Below are 20095 nucleotides of genomic sequence, written 5' to 3' on the forward strand. Positions count from 1 at the left end.
TGCAGCCTAAGTCTCGGGTAATTTTACCATGTGGAAGTACTGTACTGTTGAAATGGGTCTGGTTCTCCCACAACCGAAAAAAGGTTTGGACAAAAATGACACACTTCAAATAAGGCAGAGCAGAATTCCATTAGGTATATCTGAGCCCCATGACTTGTAATGAGGGGCCAAGTTTGGAGCAGATCTATTCCCCTTCCCATCCAGGAAGACATGTTTATTCTAGCCCTTTGCTGGAGTAACATTTCGACCGTTTCTAGGGTGGAAAAGGGATGGATGGGAGTTTGGGAATTGCCGCAAACTCACATTTTCATTTACAATTTTACGGAGAAAGCCACATCACGTTCCGCTCACTCCCCAAGTGGGATTTATTACTGTGTAGCTCTACCCTCTCGACCCAAGTCTGAGCATACCGGGCACTCTTAGGGTGAGAAAGCAAAAGACACACAGATGATGGACGGAATGCAGAGCAAATCAAACATTCACCCCCAGTCAAGAGATCTGGTTTCGGGGAATCACCACTCATCAGCCAGGCTAGCTTGAATCCAGTGGCACAGTGGCCCCGGGACCCACGTCTGGGCATACCCCGCGCATGTCGGGCAATAAAGCAAAAGACACACAGATGATGGATGTAATGCAGAGAAAATCAAACATTCACCCCAGTCAAGAGATCTTAGTTAAATCCATCATTCTTTTTTACACCATGCCACCCCAGTTTAGACCCAGCCATATGCAAATCAGTCTTGACCCTCTGCCTCATGGGAACAGTCCAGACCGAACTGCCAAGCCAGGTCCTCCCTGGACAGGAAACAAGCATCCTGGGACTGGTTTAGGGGCATCACTCCTCATTAGCCAGGCTAGCTTGAATCCAGTGGCACAGTGAGCCCGGGACCCACATCTGGGCATTCCCACACACGTAGGGTGAGAAATCAAAAGACACACAATTGATGGACAGAATGCAGAACAAATCAAAACATTTACCCCCAGTCAAGACTGATTTGCATATGGCTCAGTCTAAACTGGGGCGGCATGGTGTGCAAAGAACAATGGATTTAACCCAGATCTCTTGACTGGGGGTGAATGTTTGATTTTCTCTGCATTCTGTCCATCATCATTGTGTCTTTTGCTGTAAATTATGCAATAGCATTATGGAATTACCATTTACAACTGTCAGGAATGGTTTTGTGAATTCTTGACATGGGTTAATAAAGCAGTTTCAGTCAAAAAACATACGTTTACGGCCGCAAATGCATTTGTGAATCGAGCATATTGTGTTATAAAATATCTAGACACTGCCAGTTGTATGATGTTTGAGTTAGCACTCATGGCTCACTTTCCAAATTCTCTCTGTTAGCAAATACAAGTTTCCATAATGTCCCTGGTGAGGTTTGAAGTTACCCAAACTTTGCTTCTACTCACTTCAGGAAGATTTTTTTTTAAATCACCTCCTTAGTGAGGTTGTCAAAGTTTTTTAAAAAACTGGTTTAAAAACTAGCAAAAGGTATCATTTTGAAAAACAAAAACTCTGAAAATATACATTTAGTAAGGACATTCTGAAGCTACAGGCCTTCTAATAGTAAAATATCATCTGACTTTTTTGGGAAGAAACATAAATTGCTTACAGGCAAATTTACATGAAGTCCATGAACGTCACACAACTTTACTCCGTTGGTAAAACATAAATGTAATACTACCCTAAGTGTCCAATTATGCATGAAGTCCTAATTGTTTCTGATGGCTCCACCATTGGAAACCCTTGACTAAAGCCCTGTCCACCACATGATAATTAGTCAATGTATGTGTGAAGGTCTGTCCTATTTATCGTTGTACTTCCTATGTACACTTTTCAAAACAGTTGACAAAGAGGAAATGAGAGTAATTTCCTAAATGGGTATGTCTTGCATCTTCTCACATTAGATACTTGAAACACAAGGTGTGGCATTAACCAGACGAGCTGAGGTGATTCCTTTCTTTTTTCCAAGCCCAAGGGAATTGCTATGTTAAGGATGCAAAACCCTCACCTACTTATGTGGCATGCTTCGTCATCGGATTTGCTCCTCATTGGATAAAGAGTTTGCTTAACCCAGGGCCTCATTTAGGTGGTTTTGCCGTAGGGTAGCGCCGCAGGCCTTCCTGCTGTGCTACCCTATGGCAAAAGAAAAGTGCAGGAATGCGCTGAGTCTATCAGATACAGTGAGTTCCTGTCCTTTTCCCTTTCGCCGCCACAAAATGGGCTGCCGTGCGCCAATGCAGGCACCTTTGCACCATGGTTGCGTTGCGGGATGATTATTTCCTCTTTCTATGTGTGCTGCAGGATTGAAAATGAAAAGAAATATAGATATGTCTCCTCATTGAGTTTTTGGCGCTGCCTCAGATTTACAATTTCTCGTAAATCTGGGGCAGTTTTAAAAAGCCATGGATGTTACTGGGAACACCCCAGCAACACCCATTGCATGGCCTTTTAACGCAGAAAACTGCGTTAAAGGGAACAATATTTACAGGCCACCATAAATAAAAAAAAAGTGGCTTTGTGCTGCCTCGTAAATATGGAGAAGGCTCTTGCACCACACAACGTCACAAAATGTTACGTTCCGGCGGTGCAAGTGGCCTAATAAATGAGGCCCCCAAACAGCTCCCATACATTGTAGCTCTTGATTGAAATATGTTTAGAAATGTTTTCTCATACGATGCACGAATGTTGCTGCTGGTTGGGACCATCAGAAATGGAGTAAAATTATCTGAATGTAAATTGTAGAACTTTTGGTAATGTTCCCTGCTGGGGAAACAGCCTTCATCACTGATCCTCTGTCATACATGACCTTTATCACGTAATCTTTACCATTTTGTTAAGCACCACACAGGTAAGTATTTGTACCCTTACCATGCAATACTTTATCATGCACATAACTATTTTTTTTAAACAACTGTGGAGGAGGGTTTGGGTAATTTTAGGGTTTAGGGGTAGATAGAGGTAAAGCGAGGTAAGGAGGGGATTTATAGGATTTAGGGGTTGGCAGAGTTAAAGCGAGGTAAGGTTAATTTTAGGGTGTAAGGCATGGGTGGGGAGAAGGTAGGTAAGGAGTAAAAGAAATGTGTGTGATATATATATATACAAAAAAGCGTATATGCCAGCCGGCAACTGAACACCAGCGGTACTCGTAGATACGCTTACACCGAGTGTGTAAACAATCAAAATCCAGACGTACCCCAACAGGTTTGGTGGATGTTGACATGCAGCCTGAGCACTAGTAGTGCAAAACAGTTGGCGTGACCGCCATCGGAACCTCAACAAATCCAAGCTTGCTTCTCTCTCTTACAAGAAAGGATCTGCACTTGAAAGGGGGTGCAGGATTATTTTATTTCAACCAACCGAGAATACACATCGACAGATTTCAGCTGTAAAAAACGTGGTCACGATACGTGACACCATCTTGTGAATACTTAAATACCACATGAATCTCACTGAAAATAAACATGGAAAACATACTAACCCTGTATTGTGCACCATGAGATTATCAAATTAATATAAAATCCCTTCAATTGTTTGTTAAGGGCAAACAAGTGTGAAAACATTTACTTAAGCATATATATAAGCATACATAAATCTACTCTATGGTCTGCCCTAGGTGACCGAAGGGTAGTGTGCCTTGTAATTTAAAACAGGGACAATATTAAATATGTTTTATATGCCCTGGTGAGGGAAAAGCTGCCCAGTTTGTTTTCCGTGATTGTATTGTACAGGCTCCATATGCTAACATGGGAAGGCTATATTAAGCTGTAATAAAGTCCAATTTTTGACAGGAGTGAGCTAGAACAATAATTCAGACTATCGAAATATTAGTTAGATTTAATTCAACAATATGCAAAGGTCAGATTAATTATAACTAGTATAGAAAAGAAGCTATAGAACCTGCTTTCCTGAAGTTACCTAAAGCAGCCTTGTAGCGATCTCTTCTGATTGGCCAGCCTTTGATAGGCTGGGCCAAGCTGCACTGATGAGGTGCGAAGTGGCCTGGGCTGAAACAAAGAGACCATCTGGTGGGAGGAGTTCTGCTGCTGCAGATACCAGGACAGGAAGGGGGCTGGGTAGCCAAATTTTTTTTTAAATGTAGAACAATATTTAGTACAGGAACCAGGCCCACCTCTACTTCCTACCCGCCCCCCTCCCCCCCCAGCTAAATGGGATTCCTTCAGTTGAATTATTCAGGAGAAGGGATGGAAGGGGAGTGTAGGGAAAAGTGAGCCACACTTGTGTTTTGGGTTAGCCAAATCTGAACCTCCAGGAGAGATTTTCTCCATTTTGATTTTTGTGAAAAAGTGCATTCTGGGACAGAAATATTCCACACTTATAAGGAAGTGGTCATCACAGAGAGTGGAAACTTGAACATGATTGGATAGGGGGGCCCCCTCTTGCCAGATCAGGAAACTGTAATAAATATGGGAGAGCTGTACAGCTCCTCTGATCCCTGTCTGGATACATTATGAGAAGGAGGACTGCCCTACTGAACCCTCGGTCTGCACAAAAAGAGGCCTTCACTCTGAAGGACTGCATGTGCAGCACACTATGGGCTTCAATAAAGAGTACTTTTCTATTGCTTCGAAGGATGACGGAGTGGACTAACTGAAGGCAATAGGTAGGTAAGAGCTCAAGAAGTCATCAGTTGACCAGCTTCACATGGACTTTAAAGGATTGAACTGGATGCATTGTGGGAATTGTAGTCCCAGACTTCCAAGAATCAACTCAGAGCTTCTGAACCCTTGGCTGGTGTTGTGAATACTCAAAGACCCAAAGGAGACCTTCTGCAAGAAGATCCACGAGTTTGCAAACACTTGGACAACTTTTGTCAAAAAGCTCCATAAGTTTACCAACCCTGATGACGAGAGTCAAGCTGGTGAAGTGAAACTGTGACTTGACCTGAAATCCAGGTTTTCCCAGCTGGAAGCTCTGGAGCTGCTTCATTTTGTTGATGAAGACAAAGACCTCCAGGAGTCACTGAGGCATCATGCTGAAGCAGGCAGGCATTGACAACTGGAGCCTGGCTTGCCCAGAAGGATGGCTCAACATAGATGGCAAATAAACAAAATAGAGACTAAGGTTCCTAATTACGACTACGGTGGTCCATATGACCACCGTAATTGTGGTGGCAGTCCATCGACTGCCGCACTGCAGTACTGCCTGCAGTATTACAACTGCGGTGATCAGACTGCCACGAGATCGCTGGCACAGCCGGGATCAAGGATCTTGATGGACCGGTGGTCTTTCCCTGGGAAGAATATGCTGGCATTGTCACAGCCAGCACCACTGAGCACATTCTTACATCACCACCACCTATTTCAAGGGGGTGTGACCGCCATGAAAAGGGTTGTGGAGAGGCAACTAAGAGGGCCATAACAGGGCCCCCTGTTACTCGAGGGTCTGGGGATGCAATCAGGGGAGCACATATTGTGCTCCCCCGTATTTTTGCATTCCAGTTCCTGCACGGTGCAGCAGGAACTTGCAGACAGTGCTGTCTCTGCAGCAGTCTGGATGTAAGGCTCTCCAATGAGTCATACAGACCGCTCTTGTTGCAGTGCTGCTGTGCCACCGCCCACCACGAATTGCAACTGAAATCCAGCAGGTGGTGTGGGAATGGATTTGGTGGTCCTCTTGCAGGGCGATGGTATGGCGGATCACGGGAAGACTGCCAAAGTCATAACAAGGACCCAAATCAGAAGGTAAAAGATTGACTATATCCAACTCATGCTTCATCATGGTCGGTCTCAAACTTTGACTTTGTCTATGTCAAGCACGACCCTATAGCTGCTGTTTGAGCTTTTCACTTTTTAGTGCTATAACGCACATTTTTACATTTAATCTCACAAAATTCATATCTCTGGTTGCCTGTTTTGGATTTTTGTCATTTTGGTGTCATTTTAAAGATAAAAATATTCTCTATGGTTATAAATTGGTGTTGGATTTTTATGTGTTGTGTCTTACTTATGTACTGTTTTGGTGATATTAATTGCTATACACACCTGTTTCCTAAGTTAGGCCTGATTGCTCGTGAGCCAAGCTACCAAGGGTTGAGCAAGGATTAATTTATTGAGACTTGACTGGACCTTATTTTTGATTGTGGTGTTATTACTAACTTTAGCTACGTACCTGCACCTACTAATAAACACCTTCCAACAAATGCCCTCAGATCTTGATACTTCCTCTGCCGGAGATACTAACTTCATTTAAACTTTGCCTATTATCACACGCTTTGCATTTACTGCAGCTCTAAAAACCCTCTTTGGGTTTTAACTAAGAACATTCTTCCATTCTCACATCGCTCCTTTCCCATACATCTCTCATTGATCTTGCCATCCTAAACGTTAGAAGGGGTTTCCCTGATATTTCTTCCTCTATGATGGGTTACTTCTGATTAAATGCCAAAGATTTCCTAGGGTATTTCCTACTTTGGAATGTTCAACATGAAACATAGTGATAAATCTGGTTTTGATTGTTGGGATGTTCCTATGGTTTTAGGTATAAATAGCACCTCCTCTCTAATACATTTAATCACTTTGCCTATTGCTATATTCAAAGCTTCTTTACTGCATCCTCTTGTTTTAAATATCCTAAACATTCCAGTTTCAGTTTTCTTATACTCCTCACTTGTACTACATATTCTTTTGGCCCTCAAAAGTTGCCTATGTGGGATGCTATCTTTTAGCTCCAATGGACGGAAACTCTTAGCATGTAGTGTGCTATTCCCTACACCGAGTATTCTGTACATAGTAGTTACAAGCTTGTCACCCTGTACTATCACATTCCCATTCAAAAACTCTACTTCTATTTCAATGATGTTGCTAGCAAACTTAGATTCAAATAATTTGTGCTACTTTCTGATATTAAATTCCTGTGCTAGGGCACTACATTCCCTCCAGATCACAAAAACGGTATTGCTAAAGCAAACACACAGAGAATATGGTTGGCATTTTTACCAAATATTGTTCATGGTGTACCTGGTCCTCCCACTTGCCAAAAAGCAAATTAGAAAAGTAGGGGGGCAAAGTAGGTATCCATTGCTATCCCTTGGTGTTGCTCAAATACTTCACTATTAACCCCTTCGCTGCCAGGCCTTTTCCCCACCTGTGCCACGCCCTTTTTTGGCTATTTGGGGTAGTGTGCGCTGAGGCCCCTGTAACTTTTTGACCTCATAAGGTATCCACGCCAAATTTGCATCCTTTTCTTCCAACATCATGGGGATTCTAAAGGTACTCAGGGTTTGTGGATTCTCCTAGAGGGGTCACAGAAATGAGCCAAAATACAGCAAAATTTTGGTTTTTTTCGGAAAAATTGGAAAAACGGGCTGCAAATGAAAGCATCTGGGTTTTTCCCTGCAAATGTTATCAAAAAATGGTTTGAGGGGTTGAAATCACCATTTTCCCAGCTTTTCGGGGATACCAGACTTTTGTCAGAAACCCAACATTTTTTACACAGTTTTGGCATTTTTCTGGGACATAGCCTAATTTTGCTATTTTTTGTGCTTTTGACCTCCTTCCAGTTAATGGCAGAAATGGGTACAAAAGCAATAATGGATCCTGGAAAGCTATACATTTTCGAGAAGAAGACAAAATTTTGAATTCAGCAAGGGGTCATTTGTGTAGATCCATCAAGGTTTTTTTTATAGAAACTAACAGTTAAATATAGGATAAATTGAAAATAAGTTGAAAAAAAAGCCTTTCGTGTCAACGTTTTCACCTGTAACTTCTTCTAATTATGACAGCTCTTTCAAAGCAATATACCATTACATCCGCTGAACATTACTGGTTGTGGGGATATATAGGACTTGTAGGTTCACCAAGAACCCGACGAACCCAGAGCCAAAAACTGAGCAGCAACTTGCAATGGTTTTTTTATTATGTACCGGGTATATAGTAATTATTCTGTAAAAATGTGTACATGGAAAAATCGGTATGAAAGACACCTATGTATTTCTGAAATGGGAACAAAATATAGAGTTTAGAAGCAGTAGATATTTGCACATTTCTGAAATTGGGAATACTCATACTAGCATGAGAATTATCAGTCATTTTTTAGAATGACTTCTTTTTTACACAATATCTTTCATTTGGAAGGCAGAAATGCATCGAAAGTCAATAGATAATAACAGTTCCTTTACGAAATTGAATTACCCTAGGTCTCCCGATAAAAATGGTACCTCACTTGTGTGGGTCGGCCTAGTGCCCGCGACAGGAAACGGCGCAAAACGCAACGTGGTCACACCTCAATTTTGCAGTGAAAATGACCCTTTTTTGGCAAAATGTCTAGCTGTAGTTTTTGAACCCTAGCTCTGCGGGCACCTTGGGAAACCTAGCAAACCTATACATTTTTGAAAACTAGACACCCAGGGGAATCCAGGATGGGGTGACTTGACTGCCTCCCACCAGGGTCTGTTACCCAGAATCCCTTGCAAACCTAAATAATTGACCAAAAAAACACATTTTCCATACATTTCTGTGGTGGAAAGTTCCGGAATCTGCGTGGATCCACAAATTTCCACCCACCACGCGTTCCCCAAAGTCTTACGAGAAAAACAGTACCTCACTTGTGTGGGTCGGCCTAGTGTCCGCGACAGGAAACGGCGCAAAACGCAACGTGGTCACACCTCAATTTCGCAGTGAAAAATGACCCTTTTTTGGCAAAATGTCTAGCTGTAGTTTTTGAACCCTAGCTCTGCGGGCACCTTGGGAAACCAAGCAAACCTATACATTTTTGAAAACTAGGCACCCAGGGGAATCCAGGATGGGGTGACTTGACTGCCTCCCACCAGGGTCTGTTACCCAGAATCCCTTGCAAACCTAAAAAATTGACAAAAAAAACACATATTCCCCACATTTCTGTGGTGAAAGTTCCGGAATCTGCGTGGAACCGTTTGTATTGGGAGACCCGGGGGAACGCTGGGTGGTAGGAAATTTGTGTCAGCCCGGTGATGCCTCAACTTTCCCACACAAAAATGTGTGAAAAAGGTGATGTTTTCAGCTAAATTTGAGGTTTGCAGGGCATTCTGGGTAAGGAAACGTTGGGGGATTCATGCAAGCCATACCTCCCTGGAATCCCCCTGGTGTCTAGTTTTCAGAAATGTGTAGGTTTGGTAGTTTCCCCTAGGTGGCCGCTGAGCACCGGGCCAAAAACCCAGGTGACCCCCCTTGCAAAACCAGGTCGTTTTGAGGTAGGCAATTTTCATGTCGCCTCAATACGTTTTGGGGCCTTGCCTGTCGCGGGTACTTGGGCCTCCCACACGAGTGAGGCACCGTTTTTATCGGGAGACCCGGGGGAACGCTGGGTGGTAGGAAATTTGTGTCAGCCCGGTGATGCCTCAACTTTCCCACACAAAAATGTGTGAAAAAGGTGATGTTTTCAGGTAAATTTGAGGTTTGCAGGGCATTCTGGGTAAGGAAATGCTGGGGATCCACGCAAGCCATACCTCCCTGGAATCCCCCGGGTGTCTAGTTTTCAGAAATGTGTGGGTTTGGTAGGTTCCCCTAGGTGGCCGCCGTGCACCGGGCCAAAAATCCAGGTGACCCCCCTTGCAAAACCAGGTCGTTTTGAGGTAGGCAATTTTCATGTCGCCTCAATACGTTTTGGGGCCTTGCCTGTGGCGGGTACTTGGGCCTCCCACACGAGTGAGGCACCGTTTTTATCGGGAGACCCGGGGGAACGCTGGGTGGTAGGAAATTTGTGTCAGCCCGGTGATGCCACAACTTTCCCACACGAAAATGTGTGAAAAAGGGGATTTTTTCAGCTAAATTTGAGGTTCGCAGGGCATTCTGGGTAAGGAAACGTTGGGGGATCAACGCAAGCCATACCTTCCTGGAATCCCCCGGGTGTCTAGTTTTCAGAAATGTGTGGGTTTGGTAGGTTCCCCTAGGTGGCCGCCGAGCACCAGGCCAAAAACCCAGGTGACCCCCCTTGCAAAACCAGGTCGTTTTGAGGTAGGCAATTTTCATGTCGCCTCAATACATTTTGGGGCCTTACCTGTCGCGGGTACTTGGGCCTCCCACACAAGTGAGGCACCGTTTTTATCGGGAGACCCGGGGGAACGCTGGGTGGTAGGAAATTTGTGTCAGCCCGGTGATGCCACAACTTTCCCACACAAAAATGTGTGAAAAAGGGGATTTTTTCAGCTAAATTTGAGGTTTACAGGGCATTCTGGGTAAGGAAACGTTGGGGGATCCACGCAAGCCATACCTCCCTGGAATCCGCCGGGTGTCTAGTTTTCAGAAATGTGTGGGTTTGGTAGGTTCCCCTAGGTGGCCGCCGAGCACCGGGCCAAAAACCCAGGTGACCCCCCTTGCAAAACCAGGTTGTTTTGAGGTAGGCAATTTTCATGTCGCCTCAATACGTTTTGGGGCCTTGCCTGTCACGGGTACTTGGGCCTCCCACACGAGTGAGGCACCGTTTTTATCGGGAGACCCGGGGGAACGCTGGGTGGTAGGAAATTTGTGTCAGCCCGGTGATGCCACAACTTTCCCACACAAAAATGTGTGAAAAAGGTGATTTTTTCAGCTAAATTTGAGGTTTGCAGGGCATTCTGGGTAAGGAAACGTTGGGGGATCCACGGAAGCCATATCTCCCTGGAATCCCCCGGGTGTCTAGTTTTCAGAAATGTGTGGGTTTGGTAGGTTCCCCTAGGTGGCCGCTCAGCACCGGGCCAAAAAGCCAGGTGACCCCTCTTGCAAAACCAGGTCGTTTTGAGGTAGGCAATTTTCATGTTGCCTCAATACGTTTTGGGACCTTGCCTGCCCCGGGTACTTGGGCCTCCCACACGAGTGAGGCTTCATTTTTATCGGGAGTCCCGGGGGAACACTGGGTGGTAGGAAATTTGTGTCAGCCCGGTGATGCCTCAACTTTCCCACACAAAAATGTGTGAAAAAGGTGATGTTTTCAGCTAAATTTGAGGTTTGCAGGGCATTCTGGGTAAGGAAACGTTGGGGGATTCATGCAAGCCATACCTCCCTGGAATCCCCCTGGTGTCTAGTTTTCAGAAATGTGTAGGTTTGGTAGTTTCCCCTAGGTGGCCGCTGAGCACCGGGCCAAAAACCCAGGTGACCCCCCTTGCAAAACCAGGTCGTTTTGAGGTAGGCAATTTTCATGTCGCCTCAATACGTTTTGGGGCCTTGCCTGTCGCGGGTACTTGGGCCTCCCACACGAGTGAGGCACAGTTTTTATTGGGAGACCCGGGGGAACGCTGGGTGGTAGGAAATTTGTGTCAGCCCGGTGATGCCACAACTTTCCCACACAAACATGTGTGAAAAAGGTGATTTTTTCAGCTAAATTTGAGGTTTGCAGGGCATTCTGGGTAAGGAAACGTTGGGGGATCCACGCAAGCCATACCTCCCTGGAATCCCCCGGGTGTCTAGTTTTCAGAAATGTGTGGGTTTGGTAGGTTCCCCTAGGTGGCCGCTCAGCACCGGGCCAAAAACCCAGGTGACCCCTCTTGCAAAACCAGGTCGTTTTGAGGTAGGCAATTTTCATGTTGCCTCAATACGTTTTGGGACCTTGCCTGCCGCGGGTACTTGGGCCTCCCACACGAGTGAGGCACCATTTTTATCGGGAGTCCCGGGGGAACACTGGGTGGTAGGAAATTTGTGTCAGCCCGGTGATGCCTCAACTTTCCCACACAAAAATGTGTGAAAAATGTGATGTTTTCAGCTAAATTTGAGGTTTGCAGGGCATTCTGGGTAAGGAAACGTTGGGGGATTCATGCAAGCCATACCTCCCTGGAATCCCCCTGGTGTCTAGTTTTCAGAAATGTGTAGGTTTGGTAGTTTCCCCTAGGTGGCCGCTGAGCACCGGGCCAAAAACCCAGGTGACCCCCCTTGCAAAACCAGGTCGTTTTGAGGTAGGCAATTTTCATGTCGCCTCAATACGTTTTGGGGCCTTGCCTGTCGCGGGTACTTGGGCCTCCCACACGAGTGAGGCACCGTTTTTATCGGGAGACCCGGGGGAACGCTGGGTGGTAGGAAATTTGTGTCAGCCCGGTGATGCCTCAACTTTCCCACACAAAAATGTGTGAAAAAGGTGATGTTTTCAGCTAAATTTGAGGTTTGCAGGGCATTCTGGGTAAGGAAATGTTGGGGGATCCACGCAAGCCATACCTCCCTGGAATCCCCCGGGTGTCTAGTTTTCAGAAATGTGTGGGTTTGGTAGGTTCCCTTAGGTGGCCGCCGAGCACCGGGCCAAAAACCCAGGTGACCCCCCGTGCAAAACCAGGTCGTTTTGAGGTAGGCAATTTTCATGTCGCCTTAATACGTTTTGGGGCCTTGCCTGTCGCGGGTACTTGGGCCTCCCACACGAGTGAGGCACCGTTTTTATCGGGAGACCCGGGGGAACGCTGGGTGGTAGGAAATTTGTGTCAGTCCGGTGATGCCACAACTTTCCCACACAAAAATGTGTGAAAAAGGGGATTTTTTCAGCTAAATTTGAGGTTTGCAGGGCATTCAGGGTAAGGAAACGTTGGGGGATATACGCAAGCCATACCTCCCTGGAATCCCCCGGGTGTCTAGTTTTCAGAAATGTGTGGGTTTGGTAGGTTTCCCTAGGTTGCCGCCAAGCCCGGGGCCAAAAACTCATAGGACCCCCTTTGCAAAACCAGGTTGTTTTGTGATAGGTAATTTTGATGTCTCCTCAATAGGTTTTGGGCCCTTGCCTGACGCGGGCACTCTGCCTACCCACACAAGTGAGGTACCATTTTTCTCTGAAGACTTTGGGGAACGCAGGGTGGGTGGAATTTTGTGGACCCACGCAGATTCCAGATCTTTCCGACAAAGAAATGTGAGGAAAATGTGTTATTTTGAACACATTTTTAGGTTTGCAATGGATTCTGGGTAACAGAACCTGGTGAGAGCCAGTGAAGTCACCCCATCCAGGATTCCCCTCGGTGTCTAGTTTTAAAGAATGTACAGTTTTGCTAGGTTTGCCTACGTGCCAACTGCGCTAGGGCCCAAAATCCACAGGTATGCACATTGCTAAAAAAAAAAAAATCGGAGCCCAGTGGGCTTTCTTCCGCCCTGGGGGGGAATCGGGGAAGGGGGTTTCATCCTGATATGCCCCTAAAGGGGCAGAAAGACTGTGGCTATTTTTTGTGGGGGTGGTGGCATTGGTATGACCATTTTGGGCAGCCCCCACCCCACGCATAAAAAAAGCCTGCATACTCGCTGGCTCCTCCTGGGCTTTCTGCCCCCCCAGGGGGCAGATCAAGGGCCACTGCCACCATCTGCCCTCCCGGGGGGGCAGAAAGACTGGAATTTCTCTGGGGGTGGGGTGGGGTATTGTCATGCCCATTTTGGGGAGCCCCTACCCCTACACTAATAAAACAAAAAAATCCATGGTTTCTAGTGGGCATTCTGCGCCCCCAGGGGGGGCCAGATTGGGGGCTACAGCTCCCATCTGCCTCCTGGGGGGCAGAAAGACTGACATTTTTGTGGGGGGGAGAGTGGGGGCATTGGCGTGCCCGTTTCGGGCAGCCCACACCCTAAAAACAATTGCCCCATCTACCCCCTGGGGGGGCAGAAAGACTGTAATAATTGGGGGGTGGGGTGGGGTGGGGGTATGGGCCTGCCCGTTTTGGGCAGCCCCCACCCCTATTTTTTTTTTTTAACAATTCCCTGGTGTCTAGTGGGCTTTTTTCCCCCCGGGGGGGCAGATTGGGGGCCGATGCCCCATCCGCCCCCCATGGGGGGCAGAAAGGCTGTAATGGTGGTGGGTGGGGGCATTGGCGTGCCCGTTGCGGGCAGCCCCCACCCTAAAAATAAAACTAAAAACTAATCCCTGGAGTTTAGTGGGCTTTCTGCCCCCCCCGGAGGGGCAGATTAGGGGCCAATGCCCCATCTGCCCCCCGGGGGGGGGCAGAAAGACTGTAGTAGTTGGGGTGGGGTGTGGGGGCATGGGCCTGCCCGTTTTGGGCAGCCCCCACCCCTATTTATTTTATTTTTTTACAATTCCCTGGTGTCTAGTGGGCTTTTTGCCCCCCGGGGGGGCAGCTTGGGGGCCGATGCCCCATCCGTCCCCCATGCGGGGCAGAAAGGCTGTAATGGTGGTGGGTGGGGGCATTGGCATGCCCGTTGCGGGCAGCCCCCACCCTAAAAATAAAACTAAAACTAATCCCTGGAGTTTAGTGGGCTTTCTGCCCCCCCGGAGGGGCAGATTAGGGGCCAATGCCCCATCTGCCCCCCGGGGGGGGCAGAAAGACTGTAGTAATGGGGGGGGGGGGCATGGGCCTGCCCGTTTTGGGCAGCCCCCACCCCTATTTTGTTTTGTACAAAACTTCCCTGGTGTCTAGTGGGCTTTTTACCCCCCCGGGGGGGGGCAGATTGGGGCTAATGCCCCCATCTGCCCCCCAGGGGGGGCAAAAATACTAAATTTCCCAAAAATAAACAGGGGGAGCAAAGGCCCTTGCCCAAGGGGCCGCTCCCCCCTCCCTGGTGTCTAGTGGGTGGATCCCTTCTTGGGGATCGCCCTCCTGTGGCGATCCCCAAGCAGATTCTCCCCTTTCCAACTATATCTCTCCCGTCTTTCTACGTGCTCAGGGGGCTGAGATAGCCCCCTGAGCACGTACAAAGTGAAACCTGAAATGAACCTCTTGGCTCATTTCAGTTTCACTTTCACTGTAATGACGTCGACGCGACGTGCGCGCCGATCGTCATTACAGTGAAAGGGGGGGGGCTCGGGTGCTGGGGAAGCTCTTCCCCAGCTCCCGAGGCTATTTTCGCAGAAAGGGAATCCCTCTGGTGCCCGCACCAGAGGGATTCCCTAGGGTATGCCTCATGACGAGCTCGACTCGTCATGGGCACAGCGCGACTGTGCTCCATGACGAGTCCAGCACGTCATGGGCATACAAGGGGTTAAAGAAGAAAATATTTTTGGCCAGACACCCTTCTATCAACTTCAAAAGCATACACGTATGTTTGTAATACTTGATAGGTCTAGCTCTCAAAAATGTTTGTCAGCTGTCACTCCAGTAGGGCATTGTCCTAGCCAAAATAAAAAATTATTTTTAAAAAGTAGTAGTATTTTTTATGTACAATGGTAGGCTCTGAACTATTGGTCTTAAACAGTGGTCTACACATTTTGACATGTTTTCGAATAGGCCTTCCTGGGCTGAATCAATGGGCCTCCCTAGGGGATTTCTGCATTCTAGTGGATTTTCAGAATCAAGTAGGATGCTGGACGCTTGGGGTATTCTGTTTTCAGGAAACTCAAGTCATCCCCTCTGACCAATCCCTGATTTCTCCAACTTTCTAAATCCTGAAAACAAACTTTCTGTACTTGTGAGTAATAGACCATATCAACCTTCCTTTCAATAAGCTGCCTGTAAGCTTCTTGAATTAATTAATTAATTAATTAATTAATTAATTAATTAATACACATTTGTATAGCGCATGGCTACCCGCGGGCATCCCAGCACTTACTGTGACGCCTCACTCAGCAGGCACAAATCAGGAGAAAAGGAAGGTTTTCAGCTGTTTTCTGAAGCTAAAATAGTTAGGTTCCAGGCAGATTTGCTCAGGCATTTGGTTCCATAGCTTGGCTACATTGTATGAGAACCGGCGACCTCCTGTTCGAACTCGCTTAATCATAGGCACTATGAGTAAGAGTTTATGATTGGATCTCCTCAACATCCTGTTAGGGTGATAGAGTTGAACCATCGACAGGATCAGAGGGGAGATGGCTTTGTGAGTAATGCACAATGCCTTAAAACTAATTCTGGCCTGAATGGGAAGCCAGTGCAAGCCAATAAGTGCTGGTTTGGCTGAACTGCGTTTAGGGATGTTCATTAAAAGGCAGCAGCACAGTTCTGGACGATTTGTAACTAGTTGGATAGTTCCCTGGGGTGCACCAAGGTACATTGCGTTAGCATAGTCCAGTCGCAAGAGTATCAGCGCCTGGACTAACACCCGTCTAGCATCAAAAGGAAGAAGAGAAAGAATCTTCCTTATCATCATGATCAGTCCATAGCAGCTAGCTGCAACTTTACGCACCTGTTCTTTTAAATCAAGCTTACAGTCGAACCAAATTCCCAGACTCTTAATCTTCGTTTTTGGTACATTTGGAGGACCCAGACAGCTGGGCCATGAAGCATCAATACTGGCAGAGACAGTATGCCCAAGAAGCATAAGTTCTGTTTTAGCTCTGTTTAGCTTCAAAAATGACTTGTCCATCCATTCAGAGATCTTTCCCAAGCATGATGTAAGACCAGGCTCTGATTTGTCCTTCTGGCTAAGAGAAACCACTAATTGCGTATCGTCGGCGTAAGTGATAATCTGGATCAGCCAAGGATATACCAATTCAGCTAAAGAACTCATGTAAATATTGAACATGGTGGGGCTTAGTGATGATCCCTGGGGGACTCCGCACTGCAGAGGGATATGCTCTGATGCAACTTCGCCTTCATAAACACAGAAGTCGCAATTTTCATGGAAGGACTGAAGCCAGTCCAGCGCAGATCCTGCTACACCCACCTCCTTAAGTCTCTGAATCATAAGTTGATGATTGACAGTGTCCAAGGCTGCGCTAAGATCTAACAATATTAAGGCAGCACAGCCTCCGTCATCCATGATCTTCCTGGTCTCTTCTATCACAACGATGAGAGCGGTCTCAGTACCCTGCTGGCATCTAAAGCCTGTCTGAGAGGGATGCAGACACTTATTGTCTTCAAGGAATGATGACAAGGCCGAGTTGACATGTTTTTCAGCTAATTTGCTGATTCCAGGCAGCAAGGAAATGGGCCGATAGTTCTCCCACTCCTCCGGGTCAAGAATAGTCTTTTTGAAGAGTGCCTTGACCCTGGCCTGTTTTCAGAGAGGAGGCACCACTCCACTACAAAGGGAAGAGTTTATCACCTCCCGAATAACAGGAGAAACTTTGTCAGGGATTATATTTAGAACAGACGGAGGGACAGGTTTTGTAGGAGAGCCCGACTTTAGTTGTCTGAGGAGTTCCTGCGTGGATGATAAGCAAAGAGGGGGAAACTCTTCCAACGGAGTTAGCTTTTTCAAAATGACACCGTCGTTAGAGGGGTTAAGATGTGAAAAGGTGTTATAAATCTTTTGGACTTTGGACGAGAAGTATTCTGCGATTTCATCACACCGCTGCTGAGAGCTATCAGGGGCAGAGATAGGGCTAGGGAGAGTAAGAAGAGACTTTTTAATTTCAAGGGGAAGTTGGCTACCGAGACAATCTTCTCATGATAATAGCTCGATGGAGCAGCCTTTATTTCTTTTTAGTACAATTTAATTGCCTCTCTGTATTTGGCTTTTTTATTCGCAGAATAATCCATTCTCCAATTCCTTTCCAATTTTTTACACAATTGTTTGAGTTGCCTCAGATTCTGAGAATACCAGGCTTTTTTATTAATTCCCACTCGGTGAAGGGATTCTTTCCTGGGAAGCACTGTATCTAGGGAACATTCAAGCCAATTGTTATAATTATTATTGGCAGTAATGGGATTAGCCTGAGGTAGGGGGACTGAGGTATTTAACTCAGTGATCCACTTTCCTACCGGAAGTTTAGACCAAATGCAACTATATTTTCTAATTTTTATGAGTGGCAGCAGGGGGTCAGATAATGTCCATGTCATTGAAAGTAAACAATGGTCTGACCAAGGGATAGGGTCCGTCACCGTAAGGTTTTGTACATTAGAAAAAATGGGATCAAGCAAATGGCCATGATCTTGGGTAGGGCCGGTCACTTTTTGTTTGAGTTGAAAAGTGTCCAGGCCTTCAATAAGATCAAGAGTGGCATTAGAAGACAATTCATCGAAGTGTATGTTAAAGTCCCCCATGATGGAGAAATTAGGTAGTGGGCTCGCCAAATTGGCGACAATATCTGGGAGATCATTACAAAAATAAGACGATACACCAGGGGGACAGTATATTAAGATTCCTGAGAAAGTATTAGTAGGGGGTAAAGCAAATTGAGAAAGCTAAGCTTTCACAGTGAGGTAGGGGATTATTAGTAGACCTACATCTGAAAATAGTTTTATAGATGATAGCAATGCCCCCGCCTCGCCGCTATCTCAGTCATGCCTCATAGGAACATAATTTGGGGGCAAAGCTCGGACAATAGCATGATCGGAATCCTTGTTAAGCCAGGTTTCAGAAAGAATCAATACGTCCGGGCTATTGTCCTCAATGAGTAGGTGTATCTCAGTAGCATGTTTAGGTAAAGACCGGCAATTCAAAAGTAGCATTTTAATTTTATTATTATCATCCGTCTTTCCAAAGGGGTGTGAGAGTGTGGCAAAATTTAAAATGACAATGAGTGCAGGGAGGGCTCATCCTATCTGGAGGCATAAAATGAGAGAACTTCCTTTTGGGCTTACCTCTAAGTTTAATGAGCTGTTCCCTGGTATACGTATGGCTAACAGAGGGGAGTTCAACAGGGGTTCTGGCCCCTGGGCCTGGGCCCGGTCTGGCCCGGAAGGGCGCAGACGGGCTTGCCTTTGGCGCGCCTTAGGTGTGCCGGCGGCGCGCCTGCTGCGCTTGTCCGCTGAGTGGAAGCTTCATCGGCAGAATTTAAAGCCGATTGATCGCATCAGCGTCTAGGCCGCAGACCTTGGTTAGTGTGCGATAAAAAGTCCCCCCTCGAGCATTGGACACAGCTTGTGATCCCCCCAACAAGTTTTAAACACACACAGTAGCAGCAGAGAATTAAAATAAACTTCTTTTTAAAACTAAGAACAGTAAAAAGCAGCCCTTGGAGAGGTGCCAAACGAGGAAGTGTCATCGGCGGAATTTAAAGCCACCTAATGCCTGGCCATAATACATTTCCTCCCCTGTCAGAACTTCTGATCACAATATTTTGGTTCTCTGCTAGCCTTTTTATAATCTGCTTATAAGTTTCATTACTCTATCTTTTATGTGCTTTTTATGCCTTGTCTGTAATTGTCTCAATTCTTCGTCATAATCTCTTAGAATTAATCAATCATATCATTTGAGGCCAAGGCAACACACTGGGATTTCACTCTCAAAGGGGTACCCCCTTCTTAAGACACCCAAATGTCCATGGAGTCCAGTATCACACCTACATTCACTACACCCTCCTCATCCATCATCTAATTTTTTAACCCCCAAAGATTTTTCATTAGATCCACATCTTCCACTAAGAGGTTACTTTAAGCCATAATCCCAGATATATGGCTTTCTCGGGGGTGCCTGGGTTCTTTTCTTTTTACACTTTTACCATTTTACATTTTCTGATGCATTTGTATACGTCAATTCTGGTCTGTAGAGAATCAAACTTAGTTGTTTTATAAAAGTATACACCAATTGACAACACTTCAACCTCCTTCTTAGACAACATTTCTTCTGTAAGGTTAATTACCGTTCATTTATCAGTCATTATTTTTTATTGCTCCTCATTACCCTGCCACTTGGATGGCCCCTCCATTTGGCTTTTTCTTTATGACTTCTTTTTCCTTTCCGAGCCTGTGATTTTTCCGTAATCCTGTCTCAAAAAATTAAACTTATGCATAATTGCAATCTGCCCCACACTCATAGAGGTACCAGACATTAGACTTTCCTTCTGATCAGTATCCAAACATAATTCTGTGCTTCTATTATTTATGGAGGCATCCTGTTTGGATCTAGTATATTTCCCAATCTTTGCTTCCTCATGTTTTCAAAGTGCCTCGCAAAAGTACATATTTGGCCCTTTTCCAAGTCAGCTCTGTCTCTAGCAAACTGTCTAGGTTTCTTTTGAATTATGGTTTCTTCCAATGTTTGTTTTCAGCCTTTCAGATATCTTTTGCTTGAAAGCCTTGACAGTTTCTTCATCACTATGTTTATCAATTGATACATTGAATTTTTTGATCTAAGTAAGAGTCTATTCTCTTTACATATCTGCACATTTAATCAGAATTTGAGCTTCAAGGACATCATGGCCCTAGCTGGCTCCATGCATGGAGTGGGAGCCAGCATTTCTCCCACCCACATCAGACAGGATTACCTACATAGTACTTATGCTGCTCCCACCGGGCAGGAGCAATATTCTGATCTGTTTCTCTGCCTGCAGCTGACGAGAGCCCTTTTAAAGCTAAAGCTGATTGGGAGTAGACTTTGTGTTTGG

Source organism: Triturus cristatus, chromosome 3_2 (genome assembly GCF_964204655.1).
Source record: "Triturus cristatus chromosome 3_2, aTriCri1.1, whole genome shotgun sequence".
In the NCBI taxonomy this organism is placed as follows: domain Eukaryota; kingdom Metazoa; phylum Chordata; class Amphibia; order Caudata; family Salamandridae; genus Triturus; species Triturus cristatus.